We start from the raw sequence: 5,597 nt of genomic DNA on the forward strand, positions 1-5,597 counted from the left end.
TGAGTGGAGGAGGTCAGCCAGCATGGCTCAGTGGTTGAGCATTGACCTATGAACCAGGAAGTCACAGTTCAATTCCTGGTCAAGACAGGGGTCTTGGGCTCAATGCTTTGTGGGATATGAAATCAATAAAATATCTATATACATATATATGTATATAATTTATTTAGGCATTTCAAATAGGTTTTTTTTTCTTTTTAAAAAACATTGTAAAAATTAGAAAGTGACGCAGGCTTCCCAGTAGATCGCCGAGCGGTAGTTTCGGCGGCGCTCCTAGATCGATCGGCAGCTTTGCAGGAGGAGCGCACAGCCAGCCCCGCATCGGAACCATGTTTCGCAACCAGTATGACAATGATGTCACTGTTTGGAGCCCTCAGGGCAGGATTCATCAAATTGAATATGCAATGGAAGCTGTCAAACAAGGTTCAACCACAGTTGGTCTGAAATAAAAAACCCATGCAGTATTGGTTGCATTGAAGAGAGCACAGTCAGAGCTTGCCGCTCATCAGAAAAAAATTCTCCATGTTGACAACCATATTGGTATTTCAATTGTGGGACTTACTGCTGATGCTAGACTGATATGTAATTTTATGTGCCAGGAGTGTTTGGATTCCAGATTTGTATTTGACAGACCTCTTCCTGTGTCTTGTCTTGTAGCTCTAATTGGAAGCAAGACCCAGATATCAACACAAAGATATGGCCGAAGACCATATGGTGTTGGACTGCTTATTGCTGGTTATGATGATATGGGCCCTCATATTTTCCAAACCTGTCCGTCAGCTAACTATTTTGACTGCAAAGCTATGTCCATTGGAGCCCATTCTCTATCAGCTCGTCCTTACTTGGAGAGACATATGTCTGAGTTTATGAATTGCAATTTGAATGAACTGGTTAAGCATGGCCTGCGTGCTTTAAGAGAGACACTTCCTGCAGACAAGACCTAACTACAAAGAATGTGTCCATTGGAATTGTTGGTAAAGACTTGGAGTTTACGATTTATGACGATGATGGTCTCCATTCCTCGAAGGCCTTGAAGAAAGACCACAGAGAAAGTCACAGCCTGCTCAACCTGCTGACGAACCTGCAGAAAAGGCTGATGAACCAATGGAGCATTAAATGATAACCCCCAGTCCATATTTGTATTAGCAAATGTGTAAGAATGCAGGAACATGTACTGATGACAGTAATCTATACTTCGACCCAAAAGGTGCAGTCGTGGAATGGTATGTTTTAGGAATCAGTCCAGATGTGAGGTTTGGAATTGCAAGCAGCTTCACTGAAACCATATAATGGAATGCATTTTTTTTTTTTTTGAAAGGGTCTCTATAATCATTTTTTACAAAGTACATTTGCCTTTACTAATGTTTTTATATAAAGAACATAGTGTCTTTCTGGTTTTAAATACAACTGTGAAATAAAATTGTTTCACCTGCTGAAAAAACAAACAAACAAACAAACAAACAAACAAAAAACATTGTAAAAATTATATATGTCCACCCTACCCGGTTTGGCTTGGTGGATAGAGCATCGGCCTGCGGATTGAAGGGTCCCAGGTTTGATTCCCAGTCAAGGGCATGTACCTTGGTTGCAGGCACATCCCCAGTAGAGAGTGTGCAGGAGACAGCTGATCGATGTTTCTCTCTTATCGATGTTTCTAACTCTATCCCTCTCCCTTCCTCTCTGAAAAATAAATAAAAATCAATAAAATATATTTTAGAAAAAGATTATATATGTCTCCTTCTCTTCCCCCCGCCATCAACCTCCTCCAACCACACCCCCCTCCCAGCCCCAGGCCCTTATCCCCCCACTGTCTGCATCCATGGGTTATGCATACAAGGTCTTTGGTTGATTACCTCCTACTCCCCCACCTTCCCTCCAAATAAAAATATTAAAAAATATATTTTAAAGTAAAAGAATGATATGACTGGAGCTTAGAGTGTGAGGAGCATCTTGGAGGTTGAGGCTGGGGAGCGAGTCTGGAGTCAGACCATGAAGGGATGTGGATGCTATGCCGAGGAGTTTGGGCTTTGTCCTGAAGACTCAGGAGCCGCTGAAGATGGTACCCTGGGAAGTCAACTGGATGTTCTAGGGAAGAGAGTTGTTCTCCTCTGAAGAACAGGGCCAGTGGGCACATGGAGTTTGCCTCCACTTTGTGTTGTAGTGTACAAGACAGTGTGCCAGGCATTCCCTGTCTAGCAGGCACTTACAGTGAAATCCAGAAAACCAGGCTCACTTGGAAACAAAATAAAAAGGCCGGGCTGGGTGTGATGAAATGAGATGGATAGAGAAGTTAATGGAAATTGGGGGCAGGGCGAGGGTGCAGCTCCCTGGGGCACTGTTAGGAAAGGTTTCCTGGAGAAAGTAGACTTTGAACTTGGCCTTAGAGACAGCTTAAATCCTGGGTCCCCTGTTACAGTTTCAGAGGGCATGCCCCGTGGACCCACTCCTGAGCTTAAGTCCCAGCTGCAATTTTACTTTTGTTTGTATGATTACTCAGTTTGTAACGGTTTCCCCCCACAAGACCCTATGCTCTGTGAGGGCAGAGAACAGATTGGATTTTCCTCGCCTGTGTATTGGGGTAAGCACACAGTGTTACTCCTGTTTTACAATGAAAAACAGTACGTTTTGCTGCTACATCCATCAATATTGTTGGATGTATGCATGAGTACATGAGTGAACGGTAAGAAAGAAGGGATAAAGCTCTTAGGGTGTGGAAATGATACACGCAAAGGGCAGAGGCAAGAACACAGTATTACTACCCCTTATGTTTGCGCAGTGCTTTATTGCCCACAAAATGCACCTGCACATGCTCCCTTTTAATCACTGCCATCAACTGCCTTGTTTGGCCCTGTGCAATGAGAAGGGCGGGTTTACAATGAGAAAACAATAAGTTCAGTGATTTGCCCAAAGTCCCACGGCTTCTTAGCGTGAGTTCAGGCTTGAACGTGGTGTTTTAACACTAAGTCTGGTGCAATAACTAAATTACCATCCTCCTTGGCCTTTCCCAAAGGGGAAAGTCTGGTGGTCAGGGGCCAAGTCACAGAAGGCCTTAAGTTTCAGGCTAAGGCATTTGGTGACAACCACTGGGAGGATTTTTTTTTTAAAGCTATTTAATAAAGAATAAATATTAATGGTATTTGTGAGGTACAGTATAAGTTTAATTGCACATTAATATTTATTTAAAATAAACACACAGAAAGTAAGTTTCATTTTAAGACCAAGAGTCAAAGAGCCAGGAGTCAAAGGAGTCACCTCTAGCGGACTCGGAGGACTGTTCATCACACACAACCTGGAGCAGCGCTGTATTCCAGGCATCACGCTAGGTGCTAAGGACATGGGTGACGGAGATGCAGGTCACTGTCAGGGTGGAGAGAGCTCAGGTGAGCAGCGAGAGTCAGCCCAAAGGTCATTATTGCCATCCCGAATCATGGAGGATGTGTGTGTGAGCTGAAAAAGCCCCGAGGCATCACCTCAAAGCTGCGAAGGCAGAACTTCAGTTCCTAGGAGGTGCCAGGGATGAAACCCCTGCAGTGGCCCTTCAGCCGTTCCTCTGGGACCGCCCAGAGGAAATGGTTTGTACACCTGAAACTAACATATTGTACATCAACTGTCATTGAAAAATAAAACATTATTTTAAAAAAGAAAACGAACACTACATGACAAGCAAAGAGTGAAGAAACTTAAAAAAAAAACTCAAAAAGTATGAGCCAAGGATTTTAGTTTTAAACTTTCGGAACTCAAGAAATCTTATATTTAAAAACTCCTGCTAACAATTTTACAAGGGGTCAAGTTTCACTCCTAATTAAGAGACGACTGGAAAAGTTTGGCAAAAGAACAGATAATGAAAATTGAATAGGTTTAATTATAAATCTAAAACTCAAATATGGAGATAGGAATTGAAGAGCCTTCTCTGACAATGGAGAAATACACCTTAAATTGGGAGCAAAGGGGAAGTGCAGAATAAGCTCAATGATTGGTGCACAGGCTGTACGTGGGCGTCAGAGGATATAATTTAAACTGGCACACTAAGTAGTAGACACCTAAGTGGTAAGGATGCTATGGAGTAAGAGCTGAGATCCTTGGGCATTCCAATAGAGACCACCACCTCTGTCCCAGTTTAGGGCTTCACCTAAGCTTCCTCATGCTCTGACCCTTGTGGTATCTTTTAAATGTTTCAAGTATTAAATAGGCTCTAGACAAACCTGAAACCAAAGGTTCTTATGATGTTGATTAAATTTAGCTTTAAATCTCAGCTCTAGAAATCATTTCTCTTTATAATATATATATATATATATATATATATATATATATATATATATATATATATATATATATATACACACACACACACACACACACACACACTCAGAAACCTAGCCTTCCCTGGATAATCGATTAATGGTCACAAGATCCACACTATGGTGAGCAAGAACGTTAGCCTGAATCTGACTAATGGTCACAAGATCCACTTTCAACAAGCAACATAGTAGGCTAACGATAACACTTTGACCTAAGTTATTTTCAGCTCCTGAGCCCTAAGGTGGAATGGCCCCTGGCTACTTGACCATAAAACCAGGAGGGAGGTGGGAACAGACCTCAGAACTGTCCTCAGTTCCTGAAGAAATGACTCATTACCCTTACCTCACCTCTGACCAGTCAGCTCCCAGCATGATCCTAAATCCTCTAATCCAGTGTTTTGTATATATTGTATTTTACCTTATATAATCTGTAACCTATACACTATTGGGGAGTTCAGGTTTTTGTGTATTCGCTTCCAGTTCTCCTGGGTGGTGCTGTTTTATCACAAAATAGCCAATATATCTACACTGCAAAAAAAAAAAAGAAAAAAGAAAAAATAAGGGCTACTTGAACACAGGGGCTGATACTGGGACAGCTGATCTGATAACTGTGATGGCTGCTAAGTCACTTACAGGTGGGAACCCGGGTGGGATGGAGCAGGACACGCGAGGTCTCATCACACTACTCAAAGGCACGCAATTTAAAACTTATGAATTCATTCTGGAACCTTCCCTTTAATATTGTCAGACCGAGCTAGAGCATAAGTAACTGAAACCGTGGACACAAAACCGCGGATAAAGAGGGGTTTTCCAATTCTTTCAACAAGCAACCCAGTAGCGACTACTTGCACTTCCGCAGAAGAGCCAGAAGGAGAGGCTAAACGGCTTGCTAGGCTTCTGTGCACAGAATTTGAACTCGACACCAACTGGCTCTTTGCAAGAGAGGGAGGAACCTATCTCTAAACGTCAGTTTCCTCTCGTGTAAAATGAGGACGGTGACAGCACCCACCTCAAGTGCTGAAGATTCAATGAGTGTGCTCTTAAGACTATCAGGTAAAGGGTACTCAGTCACCATAACGATCATTACCTTTGCCAGGGGCTGCACAGCCAAAGGCGGCCAGGCCTGCTTTTGAGTCTCCGCCCCCCGCATCCTCCCGCGTGGGACCCGGCTCCCCAGGAGGAAATACTCTCCAGTCGCACCCACGCACCTTGGCCAGAGGTAGGGCCTCTCTCTCGCCCTGCCCAATTCCCCCAAACACGCCCACCCTCGGTCCCGCCCCTTCCGCTAACTGGACTTCCGGC

The 5,597-nt window shown here is 43.4% G+C and overlaps 1 pseudogene; it reads left to right on the forward strand.

Moving 5' to 3' along the window:
- The first annotated feature begins 222 nt into the window (after positions 1–222).
- Positions 223–1,336, forward strand: LOC118726228 (annotated as a pseudogene).
- The last annotated feature ends 4,261 nt before the right edge of the window (positions 1,337–5,597 follow it).

This window comes from Pipistrellus kuhlii, unplaced genomic scaffold, assembly GCF_014108245.1.
Source record: "Pipistrellus kuhlii isolate mPipKuh1 unplaced genomic scaffold, mPipKuh1.p scaffold_m20_p_22, whole genome shotgun sequence".
NCBI classification, from domain to species: Eukaryota; Metazoa; Chordata; class Mammalia; order Chiroptera; family Vespertilionidae; genus Pipistrellus; species Pipistrellus kuhlii.